Here is an 18,716-nt window from a genome sequence, read left to right as displayed (position 1 = left end):
AGGTACAGCCTTCTTAAGCTGGTAGACACATACCAAGGTCCAAGTCCTTGAATTTCAGCTGTCATCTGGGTAGTGAGGAGGAAGTGGTTAGTCCCTTTCAAGAAAATATGAGAGCTATCTTTGCCCTTACTGATTCCAGATGAGAGGGTAGGAGAAATTTGGAATATTATTTTGGGAAGTCACAGTCAGACATTTGAAGAAATTATAATAATTGAGAATTTAGTCCAACTTACAGGTAAATAACAAAACCTCAAAGACTAGAATCTAATACAGACACATGTTCAAACCTAATTTTTCTTTCTATAATTATTCCCACTTCTTTTTTCCAAGGATGATACCAGTAAGACTAATTTGTTTGCACTACATTTGGCTTGATTATTTTCATAAGTGTAGCAAGAATAATGATTGGCCATATGAGCTGTTTCTAAGACTATTTTGCTGGAGCTTTGCAAGCAAGGTATCAGGTTGATTTTTCCAAGGGGAAAATTTTTTATTGTCTCTATAAAGTCAACCTAATTCCTTAAAATTATCTGTCATATTTGAGTCCAGGAACAGCTCTCTTAAGCATGACATACAAGTCAAAGATTTGGTAATATAATCAATATTTTCAATTGTGTCCTATTACAAGGAGGACAGATTATTCTATATTTTTTATTTATTTGAAAAATAATTAAAAATTTAAATTGAAGTATATTTGCTGTATAACTATGTAGGTTATACAGCACTATACAGTGATTCACAATTCTTTTTAACTTTTTACTTTTTGCCCTTTAAAATCTTAATATATTTTTATTTTTAATTGAAGTATAGGTGATTTACAATGTTGGGCCAATACCTGAGATTCAAAATTTTTAAAAGTAATTCTCTATTTATAATTATTATAAAATATATTGACTATATTCCCCTATATTTCCTATGTTGTACAATACTCCTTGTAGCTTATTTTATACCTAATAAGTACCCCTTACTTCCCTACTCCCTATACTGCTCCGCCCTGCTTCCTCTCCCAATGGGCAACTATTAGTTTGTTCTCTATACATGAGTCTGCTTATTTTCTGAAGGAAAACAGATTCTCACCAAACTTGTCTAACTAAGTTACAATTTTGCCATAAAAAAAGAATACTCAAGAGTTTTCAAATTCTGGAGGGATCAGATAGGGAGAAAAGCATAAACATTCTTTCTTTGTAAGGGTATACATTGCCAAATTGTTGACTGTTGTAGATAGTTTAAGGTAAAAGTTTTTCTTATTAAGGAACCACCCATGTTTCAAGCAAAAAGTCACTAAAATTATAATAACTGACATAAGAAATTCATACTTGTTCTGTTTGAATCCAGTTTTCCCATTAGTTCCAGAAATTCTTACCCAGTTCAACCGTATGATCTAAAAGTTATCAGGAATCTGTGTCTGTTGAAGTTCTTTCCATGAATCTCCTTGAAGATAAGGCTTTTCCACAGAAACATTTTGGTAAAAGCATCAGAGTAACACAATAACCATGAAAAGACTGAAAGATGTTAAAATCTGTTATTGTTAAAATCTGAACAGAGTTCATTGTAATGGAATTGATGTGGAAGTTTGTTTTTTCTGTAAGAGGCAACATTTTAAGATAATAACTAGAATTAGGACTAATAATACATACCAAGACATGTGGAAATTCTAGGAATTACACAGAATTTCTAGAACACTTGTAACATATACCTAAACAAATATAGCATAAAGGATGCTTAATATTGCCTCTTGACAATGTTTTTCATGTAATTTAATATGTCAAATAACTCTAATTAGTTTAACATCTCTCTTTTTTAAAAAGAGATAGAATAAATGTTTTGAGATACTCCTGGACCCCTCTTGAAAATTCTGAGCTTATTTCTATGTCAAAAAGACTTCACTAAAATTTTACTTTTGGAAAGTTTGTCAAAATATCTAAAGGTTTTAAAACTCATGGCCACATAGGATCATGGATCACTGTGAAACACTACTTAGTTATTCACTTAACCATACTGACAGCTAAACACTCCATGGGCGAAAACAAAAAGTTAAATAGTTGTAAAAAACAAAGAAATAAAAAACCTTAGCTCTTTTAACAGAGACAATTTAGCTTTCTAAACTTCATCATTTTAGCAGAAAGAGAAAAACTAATTTCATTTTGTACCAATGTACTTTCAATATTAAAACTTATTAAATAAATTTATTTCAATCTTAGTCAGCTTGCCTGTGCATAAAATTACTTTCCCAAGATTCTTTTTTCACAAATCTACAACTTTCTTCTTGTATTAAGATTTTGTCTTCTGTTTTTTTCTCTTTTATACTGAAATAACCAGCTTCGCTTTCAGACAAAATTACATTCTTTTCCCTTAATGAAAATACATCTCCATATCTCATACCTTTTCATAACCAAAAACACATTCTACTTGCCTTGTAAAAAGTTGTTTCTTCTATTATTTTTAATAGCTTTAGTAGCATATATTAGTTAGAATTTTAACCTTTAGAAATGTTAATTTCTATTGAAAAATAAAATGTAATCAATTGCAATGTATTGCAACAGTATTCTTTAGATTGACAAATTTATGAATATATTTCATAATTTCTAGAACCGTATGCTTTCATATAGTACAGTCTTTTAACATGGCACACAGAATGTTTACTAACATAAACAAAGATCTCTGATTCTGTTGTAATAAGAAAGCAGAAGTAGATAAATCTGGTTAGTAATTAATGTTTCATTATTTTATCTTACTTGGAAATAATCTGCATGTTCAATGAATTTAATTTAACTCACTATTGAAGTTAACTTAACAAGACTTAAGCTATAAGGTTACCAAAAATACTTGAGAAACTATAACGTTAGACAGAATCTGCCATCATCCCAAATTAGGTTTCTTGTTGACAGATTTTGTAAGAGATAACATGAATTGATATGACTTTGAGAAAGCCTAGGTATAATAAAGGTATTCCATTTAATGTCGATAACTAAAGACATGCTCATTTTAATTCAGCCAAACACACTTTGGGGGAAGAAGTGGCTACCCACACCAGTATTCTTGCCTGGAGAATTCCATGGACAGAAGAACCTGGGGGCTACAGTCCATGGGGTCGCAAAGAGGCAGACATGACTGAGTGACTAAGCGCAGCACGCCACCATACACATGCCGTAGATATGCATCATATACCACAGGTATGACATATGTGTGCGTATATATATTATACCACACAGAAGCTTATAGACAGATGTACACAAAGACTTTATAGTCTCCGTTTCTTAAATTACTGCCCTGAATCTGGTATACAAAACTTACTAGTTATAAAGACTTTGCACCTCAGTTGTTTTTTTAACATTTTCAAAAGACCTTTCCAATTTTGATTGGTTTTATTTTGCTTTTGATAAAAACTACCTCCCTGAATTTTCCTACTTTCACATTTACATCTCAGAGGCACAGGGGAAAAATGCAGTTATAAGCCTTTTTAAGAAAAATATGAGAAGCTTGGGGATTGATTAAAAAAAATAGATGAACTTTGAACTGCTTATGGAGCTGCATTTCTGGTTTTGTAGAGATTTGCAAGATAAGAACAGTTGTTCTCAATTTCAAGAAGCATAAATGACATCATAGGGTGATCCACCCACTCAGTGACATTAATCTTAATTTGCTTTTTTAATATGTATGTTTTGGGGAGATTTCTTACTAAGATGGTAATCAAGAGATTTCTGTCTTCTAGATTTAGAGCTATTTGCCTTTGAAATGTTTTTTAGTAAATCTTTTCATAAAGGCTTCAGAAGGTTTTTCTTTCTCTCTGGGTACACAGTTTTATTTTTAACTTGGCGGCGGGGGGAGACCTAAAAAAAATTCCTCTTGGGTTCTGAATATCAGTTTCCTATATCTGACCAATCTCAGATCACAGAGCTACTTAAAAATTCTTTTAAATATCTTGTCTATTTTTAGCAGAGACAAGCAGTAACATTTCTGGCAATATTAAAGAACTCTTCTTTGGATGTAAGAAGAGTCCCCGAAGAGGGTGCAAAATATATTTTACTTTTCTCTCTCTACTGGATATTATGGGCTTCCCTGGTAGCTCAGTAGTAAAATATCCACCTGCCAATGCAGGAGACCCAAAACTCAGATCTGATCCCTAGGTTGAGAAGATCCCTTGGAGAAGGAAACAGCAATTCATTCTAGTATTCTTGTCTGGAAAAATCCCTTGGACAGAAGAGCCTGGTGGGTTACCGTCCATGGGATCTCAAAAAGTCAGACATGACTGAGCGACTAGGTATGCACACACAGGGTATTATATAGACAAAGATCCAGGAGGGGTGATTCTGGTGAGCAGTTTTACCCTTAGCCAACTTCTGCCAGTTTTTCCAGGATCCCCTTTACAGGCTCCATGTGGGTTTTAAAGTGGAGGATTTTAAAGTTTTAAATTGGGTTTTAATATCCCAAATTTGGCATTTTTCAAATTAATTTAATTTTAGTTTTTCTTAGGTGTTTTTAAAAAATAATGTAAGAATTTATGAAGAAATCTCCCAAAGTCTACTGCGATCTAGGAGGGGCCCATTTGAAGGGTTAGGTATGAAACATTGGTGCAGCGCCATGGTCCATTGCTCAGGCGTGTCCAACTCTTTGCTACCCCATGGACTATAGCTCACCAGGCTCTCCTGTCCATGGGATTTTTCCTGGCAAGAATACTAGAGTGGGTTGACATTTCCTACTCCAGGGGATCTTCCCAACGTAGGGGTCAAACCCATGTCTCCTTCATTGGCAGGCAGACTCGTTACCCCTGAGTCACCTGGAAAGCCCCATGAGGGCACTGGAGTTGACATTAAAATTTTTGCATAGGCGTTTTGAGGACCTATCTCTTTTCCAATGTTCCAGCTGATTACAACCGAGTCAGGGATTCCTGGCCAATGCTATTTTTCTTTTTTGTTTTAATCTTATGACCACACTGTAGGGCATGTGAGATCTTATTTCCCTGAACAGGGGCCGTGGATTGAACCCACGCCTCCTGCATTGGCAGAGTGGAGTCTTAGCCACTGGACTACTGTGAAGTCTCCTGAGTCTACCTGGGTCAACATTTTTAACCCCTAGGAAAGGGCAGTGTTGGGGGTCCAGGTGTTCTATTAGGCGCCTGGGGTTGGAATTGTTGTAGCTATAAAGCTAATGGATTGGCAGACTGTTGTTTGCAATCTTGTGTCTTTAAATTTTCATTATGTTTTTGCAACACATTTTTTAATGAAGCTATTTTGGAAACTTGAAGCTTTGGGGAAGCATCTACACATCGGTGAAAACAGACATCACATTCTGTTTGTTTGATAATGGGAACCCTTACTTTCAAGGGCACTTCTTTAGTAAACAGTCTTGTCTAATTGGATCATTCCCCATAATGGCCATTGTAATCCTAATTTGTCTTTAGGAAGATTTTGCTGTTTGTGTAGGTATTTACAGCTTCTGGGATCACAGCTCTTTGACATAAAATAAGCAAGTGTGCCAGAAGGTGGCATGTTAAACAATTTGGGTTTTGAGAATCTCATTTTATGTATTGTTTGCTTGCTAAGCCTTTTGGTCTTTTAGAGCCAAGCTAATACCTAAGGGGGGCTTCTCTGGTGACTCAGTAGTAAAGAATCTGCCAGCCAGTGCAGGAGACTCTGGTTCAACCTCTGGGTCAGGAAGATCCCCCGAAGAAGAAGGTGGCAACCCAGCCCCAGTATTGTCTTGGAAATCTTATGAATAGCGGAGGCTGGCTGGCTACAGCCCATGGAGTTGCAAAAGAGTTGGACATGACTTAGTGGCCAAGGCAACAGCAACAATACCTAAAGGAATGTGCTGTGAGGTTTGGAATTATGTGATGTTTACAATACGCAGACATCTGTGTCTTCTTTGCAGGGAACTTTTCTTGATGTTGGTGGGTGATCTAGCGTCAATCCATCCCATTCCATGACCAACTTATCCCAACACAGGAATCTTTGGGTTAGGTGGCAAGAACTGTAAGAACTCTTAAATGATTGATCCATGCTCACCACTTGGGGCTTTTCTTTTTCACTTCTAGGATCCCCATTAGTGGCAGATTTTATCTAAACAAAACATGACAAACAGACATGTGTACCTTAACACACCAGCAGTGACCAAGAGAAATTACTGCAGGCTGACCAAGAGAAGACCATGCACACTCTCAGCAAGTTCCAGCATGTAACCAGCCAGCTCCAGTAAATGGCGACTGCGGTCTGCAATTAGTGCAAGGGATTCCCAACAGCTAGGGAATTGCAGAGGGAACCAGGGTCTTCAGTTCTAGACAGAATGGTCTGCCGACTCAGAATGACCGACTCAGCCATCAACTGGAAAACCGATTAGACTGAGAACTGAATGCAAAGATAGTGGAGCTCAGAGGCAAGACTCTCAGAATAGGAGAAAGACCATGAACTCCAAGGGCTTGTGAGATACCATGACTGTGTTTCTCATTGTTCCTGTAGCCGTTGAAAGTTCTCCTTCAGTCCCACTGCTGACACAGATCTGTTAAATAACAAAAATAAAAGTACAAATGAGTAGATTTAAAGACTAAATTGACTTTACACGAATTGGCAGCATTCCACCTAGCAATCAGAGAAGCTCCTCCAAGCTAGAGAAATGAGTAGATTTTTAAAGGTAGAAAAATGGCAGAAAAAGGAAATTATTAGCAATGAAATTAGACCTTTCAGGAAAGGTCATTCTCCTAAGGGGAACATTAAGGTTCTGTAGGGTAAATTACCCACCCTAGAGCTTACCAGGTAATTCCAGATTGGCTGGATAAAGCTTGCCTTCCTGGAAGAAGCTAATCCTGCAATTAAGTTAGGAATTGTCTCTCTTTGGTGATTTGGCCTTAGCACAGGTGACACGTTTTGGACCTGTTGTATCTTTAATGACAGTTAATATTTTTTTCAATTTTATTTAAAATATTACTTTTTTAAAAGCTGGCAATACACAGCCAGAGTCAAGTCCCTTACCTCTTTTAAAATTGTCTTATTTCTTTTACATCACAACCTTGTTCAGGACTGGATCCCGGGTTTTCTTTCTTTAAAAAATTAATTTATTTATTTTTAACTGGAGAATAATTGCTTTACAATATTGTGCTGGTCTCTGCCATACATCAACATGAATCAGCCATAGGTATGTACATGAACCCTCCCTCTTGAGATTTCCTCCCATTTCCCACCCCATCTCACCCATGTAGACTGTCACAGAAGGATTTTCCTCTTTAACTCAACCCATTGCACATTTCCAGGAAGCCATTGCGAGGGCCAAGGTTGGGGTTCATGAAGGGGGAGGTATTGTTAGCACTGTGGACAGAGATGACCTGCACTGATATTTTGTATTCTTTTTTGCTTTCTTTGGGACTTAACTATGCAAAAAAGCAAATAAACAGACAAACAAACAACAACAACACAAGCCCTTCTTTCTCTGCAACAATGTTCCCAAATGGAAATAATTAGACCATTTGGGAAGGTGGCATCTAGTTCAGGGGAACACACAGGCTGGATTTTCTAGGACAATATCAATATCAAATATACATTCTTAATGTCTCTGTAAATTCATGACATGCTGAAAATTTAATGTTCAGGGCTCCATCCTATATTTCCCACATTGCTTTTTGTACAAAACACAATTTTTTTCATGCATTTTGCTTTGAGAATTATGAGTGTTTTACATAGAGACCTGCAAGACTTTGGTATTCAAAGTCTGGTCTCCAGATCGGTAGCAGCATCACTCCTAGAATTGGTGTTTTAACATGCTCTCCAGGTAATTCTTTCACATGATATAGACTGAGAAGCACTACTGAAGGGTATAGTTTCTTAATTACCAATTTTTGATACAGTACACATACAGCAAAAAATGTTGAGATAGCATGCACGTCCCAGGGGTCTCTGTGACTCCAAAAATGAATTTTAAAATTTATGAGATCATCTAAGATGGTAAGTATATTTTATCAAAAGTTCTGCTTCTTCAGCAAAGACATATTTATGAAGTCCTGTGATGGCTTTTATGCCCCATAAACCATTGTAACTATACTGTCTTCTCCATGAAAGTCTGGACATGGCAAGAGGTACACACTTGGTAAAGATTATTTCCAAGTCTTGCTGGAAGAGTTAATGACTCTTGAAGCTCTGACTACCTAAGAAATCTGTCCAAGACAGTATAGAGTACTGGGAAGAATAAAGTCCTGTCTTGCCACCTTATTTCTTTTTTACTTCCTGAGGGTGATAGTGCTTCTCAGTTGCTCTGCCTGTGGAAAGTAGATGGCCATGTGTTACTGTAATTAATTAAAAGACTGCAAGATGGGACCTATACTAAATATTTTCTCTGTTGCGTTATGAAGGCTTTGTACCATGTTACGTGAACATAGAAGGGATTACAATATATAAGATATGCCAAGTGGAATATGTCAAGACTAATAAGATACTCTATTGTATGCCAAGTGGATCATTGATATATGTTTCTCCAATTCTTACAAGCCTTCCCTGGCAAGTCTTTCTAAAGTAAAAACCTCCTCGTCTTTCACCATCATCTCACCTTCTTCTGTTTTCTGTAGCTCTCAGCACAGCATAGCACACATTTGTTTATTTATCTCCATTTGTTTTTTTCCCACTGAAGCATAAGTGCCAGGAGAGCAAGAATAATGTCTGTCCTGGTTGCATCTGTGCAATGAGTATCTAGAACAATATTTAGCTCATAGAAGGTGCTTAGTGAGAGACTGAATATACAAATAGACAATGACCATACCGTATATAAAAACAGAACTTTGACACACAACCTGGAGCAGCCAACACATTAGCTACTATAAACAACCAAGGAAGTCAGCCTGCTATAAGTAAGAAAGATAGAATCATTAGTAATAGCTATCTACTAGCTATCTCTAGTAACCACCCAAGATGTTAAACAATGAGTTTTGTAGTGATTAGCCCCAAATGACCAGAGATTCATTAAGAACTTACAGCTTCCCTAATTTTTATTAACATTTCCAATTTAAGACCAACTGGAAAAAGTCAAATACGTACCTCCTAACCAACCACATAGGGCATTTCCCAGGTGGTTCAGTGGTAAAGAATCTGCCTGCCAATGCAAGAGACGTGGTTTTGATTCCTGGGTCAGGAAGATTCCCTAGAGGAGGAAATGGCAACCCACTCCAGTATTCTTCCCTGGAAAATCCCATGGACAGAGGAGTCTAGCAGGCTATGAGGTTGCAAAGAATCAGACATGACTGAGTAACTGAAAACACGTGCATGCAGCCAACCATATAGGATGTCTTGCTTCAAGTTAGCTTGCCTGAAGCATCCCCATGTCAAATGTTCCAATCAGGGCACATCTGAAGCCTTCCCTTTTTCCACTATAAACATTTCCCCTTCTCTGCCTGCATTTGAGGTTCTGCCAAAACTTCAAGTGATGGGCAAGTGATGGTGACAGACTCTCTTGCTACTGCAAGCTCAGAAGTATTTGCTTTACCCATTTGGTTAGTCATTTATTTCCATATCAATAGAGGGTTAGGAATAAGATGGGTTGGGGAGACCAGCAAGATAAAATTATGAAATATTATAATAAGTGGAATATTTTTTGAAATATACCATCTATGTTGTAACTATAGTGTGTGTGTCGGTGTGTGTGTGTGTGTACACACGTTTGCGTGCATGTATGTGGGGGGAGAAGGAGAGAAAACTAGCGAATAAAAGAAAGGCAAAAGGAAGGTATTTAGGTGAGACTCACAAAATAGCCCTGAGGGGATTAAGAAACACCAATAGTCTTTATGGTTCTGTCAAAATCTTTAATGTTGGATCTTTGGAGAGTTTTCCACTAAAGAGATTTCAAAAGTGAGCACAGAATGAGAATTTAAGAATCAGTAAGTATCAAGTGTAGCATCAGGATTAGAAATCCCAATGTTTCATTGGCCAAAGATAAATTTCAGTAAACCCTAAAGATAGCAGAAGTTAAAACACACACACACACACACACACACACACACACACACACTCACACACATTAGCCTCTGATAATTAACACCTCCTCTAAAGATGGGAGCAGCATTTATGATTAGGTCAAAATTTGGGCTTCCTAGGTGGCACTAGTGGTAAAAATCCCAACTGCCAATTCAGGAGATATAAGAGATGCAAGTTTGATCCTTAGGTGGAAAAGATCTGCTGAAGGAAGGCATGGCAACCCACCCCAGTATTCTTGCCTGGAGAATCCCATGGAGAGAGGATCCTGGCAGGCTATGGTCCATGGGGTCGCAAAGAGTCGAACATGACTGAAGTGACTTATCACACATGCACTGGTGATGATACTGATGATGTGTGCCCCCATCCAACAAGGCTGGCCAGAAATTGATCCAAGCAGCCTGGGAGATTTGAGAGAGCATCTCATTGTATGGATTTAGAGTTGAAGTTAACTGAAAGGGAGATTACCTAAAATATGTGTATTGCTACTGACATCTTTTTTTTTTTTTTTTCATGTCTTGGACAGTAAGTTTGCCTTAAAGACTGAAGTCCCTTCCAGTTAGATTTTTCTGGTTGGTCCATTTCATGGGAGACTGTCAGCAGACAATTTTGTATGCATGTGTGTTGATGCCTAGGACACATCTCTGTGTTGGGTCAGGCAGCACACAAGGGTATTCTTGACCTTTATTATGCATAATATGTGTGCCTTGGTCTTGACAGAATGTGATTAAGATGGATAAATTAAAGGGCAAAAGTGAAATCCAGTTATTTTCAAAGCAACTGTAATATAGCAGATCAATAACTTGCAACTTGTTTTTACACCAATCTTTATTGTTTTTGACAGATCCCCCACTGCATTAAGTGCTGTCTATTTCAGTGTTATCTAGGCACCCTCTGACAGGTCAGCTGGTTTCACTGGGATTATTTTATCCTGGGTTGATGTGTAATGGTTCATTCTGGGCATGCTGAAAGGCAGGATTTGTAGCAATGTGTGAGCCCTATGATTCACTGGTGAGATTGTGATGATGAATTGCTTGCCTGAGGGGCAGACACAAAATGCTATGGGATAAACCAAGGCCATTATCCAGGCATTCTTTGGTGTGTCTGGTCATTTTCAGCTGTGAATGTAGCTGCAATGTTGCTTTTTTGTAGAAGATGGGATAGAGAAAAGTTTCTTGCTGGTAAAATGCTGGAGGGACAATGATGGAGCATGTTTTCATTCTTGAATAATGAGGCAGAAACAAATCTCATGACATAATCTCATAATCTGGTAATTTTTAAATCCCTGGCAGAACTTCATTTAAACTATTAGAAGAAAGTGTTTTGAATACATATAGTATGATATAGTGTAATATCACTATACATGACACTTTTATTGATCTTTGCTAATTGTCCTTAAACGAAGTCCAGAGTTGTCCATTGATAGATTATTTCCATGTCTCAGATTAATTAGTTTGTCTTTCCTAACATCTTAATGATTCTGTTTGTATTTTTTTCTTGTTCTTCTTTAATGATAACAGAAAAGCAGTACTGTTTATGCTTACCCTTACACTCTCACTTCTGAGTATCCAAAGGATTGAGTAATTCTGTAATAAACAAATTAATCCTCTTTGTTGTCACAAAGAAATTTTAAAATCTCAGTGACCTAGTACAGATAAAGTTGATTTCTTGCCGCAAGCAAAGATTACTCTCTACCTCAGGTGACCTTCCTCTGCCTTGGGGCTATTTTGAACCTATGGTCCCTCAAATCATCTTAGAAGCAAAATAAAGACTGAGGGCAAGAGTTAAATTTGCTTGGCATCACTTTCACTCATATCCATATGTGCCTGGTTACACACAATGCCCTATTGGGAAATGGAGAGTAATGATTGTTGGGCATTTGATGAGTACTAGGTTTCCACATTGGTTCTTTGAAATCTTCTCTTTTCTAGGCATCCCGTGGGATTTGTTTTTTAATTCTTTATTGACTGAAATTTATTCCCCTAATCCCTAACATGTTTCCCTCAACTTACTCAGTGGCCTAAAACAAGAGGAAGGTACAACTAGTATATGTAAAATAGATTACTAATGAGGACCTACAGTATAGCAAAGTGAACTCTCCTTAATTATTCTGTAATGACATATATGGAAAAGAATCTTAAAAAAAGTGAATATATGCATGTGTATAGCTGATCCATTTTGTTGTACACCTGAAACTAACACAGCATTATAAATCAATTATACTCCAATAAAATTTAAAAAATAAATTTAAATAAAGGACTCATTTGCATTATCTTGGAATCCTTAGATCCATATCAAGACCCAAAGTGAATATTCTGTCTCAATTATCTAAGCTGACTGCTGACACGGTTCATTTCAAAATTTAACTTCATTTGGAATAATAGGCTTTTCCCAACCAGGAGTTTTAATTATGTATTTATTTATTTTTAATTTTATGAGATCAGCTGAAATTTTTACATACACAATCCACATTTTAGTTTCTCTCTCTCCCTTTCTCTTTTTGTTTTTTATTTGTTTGGTTCTTCTTTGGTTTAGATGCCTCACTAAGACTAGGTACCAACGTGTCCAGCAAGAGGTTGTTTCTCAGTGAACAGTTATTGCCAAGTGGTGTAGAACAGGAACAGCATCACTTTTTCAGTCATTTTATTATTTTCCCTTTTCAATAAAGTGTGTGCCCTCCGGGATTAATTCACATTAAGAAGCAGGGATCAAGTTAAACACACATCCATTAAAATGCATATGAAATGAAACAGCAGAAGATTAAAAGAGTCTATATTTTAAAATACCAAAATACATGGCCATTTTCAAAGAGAAACCTATAGTTAATGAAGTCCAGCAGCTGTGTGTGTGGCCTAAGAGGTGGTCTCTCTCTGTCCTTCCAGCATCTCCTGAGAGCCCCTTTGCATGAGCTCCTCCTGTTCTTCTTCAACTCTTCACTTAGGAAACTGAAACCTTGGTTCAAAATTATTTTAAAGCGAGTTGAAACTCTTGTGAATAGACCATTACATTCCCGGATATCCACCTGAAATGTGGATGAGACTGTTCACGTCTCTGTCCATCGTGGGGAAAAAAAAGAAAGCCCATCTTAACCAGCAGATGTGGTCATTTTGAGTCTGACCAAACCAGGGCCCTTGAACCACAAACTTTGGCACTAAACATTCAGTTGGTTGGCTAGAACATCATTCTGTTTGAAGGAGGGAACTGTTTCAGGAATGAAGTCTTTATAACATGTCACAGAAAACTGGAGACAACTTTTGAAGTTGTATAGATGAGGGTTAAGTCTGAATCCTGATGTCAAGAGCAGCGTCTCCCATAGGAGAGGCGGCTGTTTCCCTTATTAGAAGAATGGGCAGTGAGCAACCTGACTTGTAGGATATTTGTGGGCATTAATTAGAAATATATGGATATTAGCCTGGTACACAGTAAGAGCACAATAATAGATAACTCTTATTCACCTTTATTTCAGATACTTCCAGAGGATTACTATTGGGTTGGCCAAAAGGTTCATTTTGGTTTTTGCATAAGATGTCATGGATTTTCTGGGTAACATCTGTAAGATGTTATGGGTCTCACAATTCAGATGTAGCAATGTTCTAGCCAACAGACTGAATGGTTAAGGAAAGAGCCAAAGTTAGGGGTTCAAGGGAGCTGTGGGTTGGTCAGACTCAAAATGAGATGACCTGCTGGTTGTTGTTGTTCAGTTGCTAAGTTGTGTCTGACTCTTTGCAACCTCATGGACCACACCATGTCAGGCTCGACTATCCTCCACTATTCTCCACTATTTCCTGGAGTTTGCTCAAATTACTGTTTATTGAATCAATGATGCTATTTAATCATCTCATCCTCTGCTACCCCCTTCACCTTTTGCGTCTACTCTTTCCCACATCAGCATCTTCCCAGGTGTCTCAGTGGTAAGGAATCTGCCTGTCAACAGAGGCAATGCAAAGAGACACAGGTTTGACCCCTGGGTCAGGAAGATGCCCTGGAGTAGGAAATGGCAACCCAATCCAGTATTCTTGCCTAAAAAATTCCATGGACAGAGGAGCCTGGTGGGCTACAGTCCATGGAGTCACAAAAGAGTCTGACACAACTTATTGACTGTGTGCACACACGCACTTTCCCAGCATCAGGGTCTTTTCCAATGAATCAGCTCTTAAGATGGGCTTTTTTCAGGATGGAGAGAAACTGGAATGGTCTAATCCACTTTTCAGATGGACACCTGGAAATATAATGGTCTATTCATGAAAGGTTGTTGCTGACTCATGAAAACACTGGGATTCTTGGCCTCTGGAGGAGAAGAATTCAATCCAGAGCCAGAGACGAGGCTTGGTTGCTCAGAGCTTTTGTGCAATAGAGTTTGATTACAGTATGAAAGTGATAGAGAAAGCTTCTGACATAGACATCAGAAGGGGGCAGAAAAAGTACTCCCTTGCTAGTGTTAGCAGTGGAGTTCTATATCTTGTAATTAGTTATTACAATGAATCAAAAGAACGTCTCAAATTTGTGAAAATTTTACCAGACCCACTCCCACGACTTACGTTTTAGGATCACAAGATGAGAATTTACCAATGGGAAGATCCTCCAGACCCGCTCCCCTAATATACGTTCTAAGATGTCAGGATTAGTCAGAAGGTTTTCAAGGCGAAACTGTCCTCCAGCCAGCTACATTGTTGTTGTATAATCCTTAGTACAGAGTTTAAACTGAGTTGTGTAATTGACTAAGACTAAGGCACCCCACTCCAGTACTCTTGCCTGGAGAATCCCATGGACAGAGGAGCCTGGTGGGCCGCAGTCCATGGGGTCGCGAAGAGTCGGACACGACTGAGAGACTTCACTTTCAATTTTCACCTTCCTGCATTGGAGAAGGAGATGGCAACCACCTCCAGTGTTCTTGCCTGGAGAATCCCAGGGACGGGGGAGCCTGGTGGGCTGCCGTCTGTGGGGTCGCACAGAGTCGGACACAACTGAAGCGACTTGGCAGCAGCAGCAGCAAGGAATGTGTGTGTGTGGGGAAACATGTTTGTCCTTTTCTCCTCCTTGAGAATTCCAGACCCTCAATCTCCACTTCAAGAGCCCCAGACCCCTTTCTCCTCCTTGGGGACCCTGGACTTCTTATCAATCTCCCTAGGAACTGACTCTCTCATTCCCAAGAGCTTCAACTAATTTTAAAATAGTTTGGGTTTTCTGAGTTCAACTGTCTCTCATCCAGCAATACTTGGCACCATTTATTTAAGTTTCCCTTCAAAACACAGATAAACAGAAACCCATTCTGGCTAAATGCCTTGCCTAAGGGCATAAAGTTATTGAATCACCCAGAGCCAAGGCATTAATCCTGGTTTACTGAGAATGATGCAAATCTGGAAGCATGTTTTACTTCTTGAGTTGGAAGAAGCTTAGGTTGCCACCTAGTTCCCGTAGGCAGCCTTCAGGGACTTTGTCTCAGGAAGGGATATTTGGGAATATTTTTCTTTTTAAGCTACAAAGGATCTTTGTCTTACCTCATTCCCATTAGCACTACAAAGTGAAGGGTATTTCCTACCACTAAAATTGAAAATTTGTCGTAGAAGCTGGTAGAGTTTCTATTTTATATATCAGGAAGTTTTGCTTTTTCCTCATCTTAGGGTTAGCCTTTGAAGGAAAACATGATGAAACCAGGGAAATGTTATGAGCTAAGTAAAAAAAAATTAAAAAGAGAGAGAGAGAAATTTAAGTGAGAAGTTTCTGTTGCTATGATTTTATATTAGAAACTATAATCCAGGAAGAATTCCCTGGTGGTCCAGTGTTTAAGATGCTGCATTTCCAATGCAGGGGCACAGGTTCAATCCCTGGTTGGGGAACTAAAGTGCTGCATGCCAAGTGAAAATAAAAAGTCACTAACAAAAGTTTTTCATTGGCTTTATATATATATATATATATATATATATATATATATATGAGAGAGGTGTATACTAGGGTGGAGGTTTACCATGCGTAAAATAGATAGCTAGTGGGAAGCTGCTGTATAACACAGGCAGCCTAGTCTGGCACTTCTATAATAACCTAGAGAGGTGGGATGGGTGGGGTTGGTGGGGAGGTTCAAGAGTGAGGGAGATTTCTGTATATATATATATATATATAAGAGAGAGCTGTAACTAATTTGTGCTGTTGTATGGCAGAAACCAATACCACATTGTAAAGCAGTGATCCTCCAAATTAAAAAAAAAAATTAATATTTAAAAAAATAGAAAAAAAGAAGCAACACTCCATGCATATAAGGGCCAACTGCAAAACCTTGTTTTATCCAACTTTAATTCACAAAATGTATTTAATGCCTCCTCTGTGCTTAGGATCGCCACTGTGACTAGGCAAATGGGAGCAGTGTGGCCTGATATCCTTACCTTCACATTCCATAAAATGTTTCCTCATCTTAGGGTTAGATAAGATAAAATTTACAAGCAATTATTTGTGGAACTGGCATCACAAAATTAATTACCACTATTTCTGTTCCAAGTATAAGTGTTACTATTGTTGCTGCTGTTGTTATTGTTTAGTCACTAAGTCATGTCTGATTCTTTTCAACCCCATGGACTGCAGCACAGCAGGCTCCCATGTCGATTGCTCTTGCCTGGAGTTAGCTCAGACCGAGTGTCCATTGAGTCCGTTGAGTTGATGACTCTGCCCAACCATCTCGGCCTTTGCTGCCCTCCTTCTCCTTTTGCCTTCAATCTTTCCCAGCATCAGGGTCTTTTCCAATAAACTGGTGCTTCGCATCAGATGGCCAAAGCACTGGAGCTTCAGCTTCAGCATCAATCCTTCCAATGAATATTCAGGGTTGATTTCCTATAGGATTGACTTACTTGATCTCCTGGTAGTCAAGGGACTCTCAAGAGTGCTATAGGAGACAAAACAGAAAAAGGTGTCAAACCCTCTCAAGATAACTGGGGAGTTCGTTTTGGGGAAAAGATAAAAGAGTTTTTACCCATATCATAGGAGGTATTCACCCCATAGTAGATGGAGACGTTCTGGAAGACCAATGGACAGACATTATCAGGAAATATGGAAATATGCTTGGCCCCCAAATGGAGGTGATGGACACAAGAGAAATACATTTGTAAATTGGCCATCAAACATGTAAAAAGATACAAGATATTCTACAAATACCTATTTTAAAAAACTAGATGGTTTCTCATTTTATTAACAATTTAGGAAATGTTAAGTAAAAATTAAAAACAAACCATCAAATATGTTCTACAACAAATTTCAGCATACTGGAGTATGCTGACGCAAATAAATATCTTGCCAGTACAATTCATTTTGTGCAGGCATTAGATTAAGCTTTTTTTGGTACCTGTATATATATATATATTTGATTCTTTGGTACAGAAGCTGTGGATTTATCTTTTTTTCCTTTTAAATGTAGGCATTCGTGTCCAATCATGGGAACTAGTGCAAGCAAATTCAATCACACATCCCACAGTGCTAGTATTATGCTGTAAATAGTTCTAATGTTTTTCTTGGTAGCTTTGGGTGAGATATATTATAAGGGATTCAACTGTGGAACAAAATGTCCAGGTACACTTAATACTCAGGAAAAAAATGCAGTATAAAAATACAAAAACTGTTATTGTTTGTAACGATTGATCTGTGAGAATCAGGATTTTCTAGATTTAGTGAATCTAATAAAAAAGAGTATAAAATAAATTACACTATACCTGATGTAACAGCTCCTTCCCCAGTCCAGTCCAAAACCTCATCGGTAAACATTTTGGTTTCCTGAAATTTGTCTTATTGTTCCATTGGTTTATTTTTAAGCAGTGATTTTGATAATGTAGAGTTTAAAATATATCTATGCTGAGCATATAGGCTCTTTCAAATATACAATGAGATTCTATAGTAGATTTTTTTTTTTTTGATAAAGAAGTTTGTGAGTAAAAGATATTTGAAAGGTATTGATTTAGAGGCAGAAAAGCTGAGGCCTTAGCTCTGAACCTTGGTATCCCCAGGCCATGAAAAAAATATAAAGAGAGGTATAGGTCCAAACACACAAAGAGCAGAATTAGCAAAGGATAGAAGCAGCTTTGATTTTCCATGGTTATCCTTTTGATAAAGCATTATCCCCAAATTGGATAATTAATCCCTTTATAATTGCTACATGACTCATGCTTTAGTGTAAAACAAAAGTCTTTCTCAAAATTAGCATGTGTTTCCTGGGAGTAGCCCCAATCTGGCTGTGGTCAAAGGCGGTGCATTACATCTACACTTGGATGCTCTCGTTGCTCAGTGGATGCTCAGCAGCCACTGCTGGCTGAGAAGAGTCCATGATGCAGAGATGTGGGAGGCCCTGAGCCATGAGCCCTTGGGAGAGGGAGTAGAAGTAACCCAGTAGAGGTTTCTGGGTGATGCTGAAGACTGAGAGAGCCCTTGGAGCTAGCTGTCATGGAATAACATTTTGAAGAAAACAGTTTCTCATCTCCAGTTACTCAGGGGAGGGAAACCAACAAGGAGGGGTGTTCATTGGTAAGGTCAAGCAGATGTCACTGTTTATCACAATGGACAGAATTTATTTTGATGTAGAATGGCTCATCTGTGATCAAGCAACTTTGCTGAAATAACTGTCTTGTGTAGAGTATTAATAGACGAAAAGGTTAGGAAAGGGACTCCCCACCTAGCCCACTGAGAATCAGAACTGAAGGGGGAGCCAGATGATTGGAGAAAACGAAGTTCCATGGACCGCTTCTCTTGGTCTGCACTCACCTGAGTCTAATCTGGGCCCGTCTTGATAATTGTTCTTAT

The 18,716-nt window shown here is 38.1% G+C and overlaps 1 non-coding gene across 1 annotated transcript; it reads left to right on the top strand.

The window, feature by feature from the left end:
- TRNAG-UCC lies at positions 15,710–15,781 on the top strand. The gene has a single exon. It is a non-coding gene; the product is annotated as a tRNA-Gly (tRNA).

The sequence above is a fragment of the Capra hircus genome, chromosome 21 (assembly GCF_001704415.2).
Source record: "Capra hircus breed San Clemente chromosome 21, ASM170441v1, whole genome shotgun sequence".
Lineage (NCBI taxonomy): Eukaryota > Metazoa > Chordata > Mammalia > Artiodactyla > Bovidae > Capra > Capra hircus.
The sequence above is the reverse complement of the archived record's forward strand: the minus strand, read 5'-3'. Positions and strand labels throughout refer to the sequence as shown.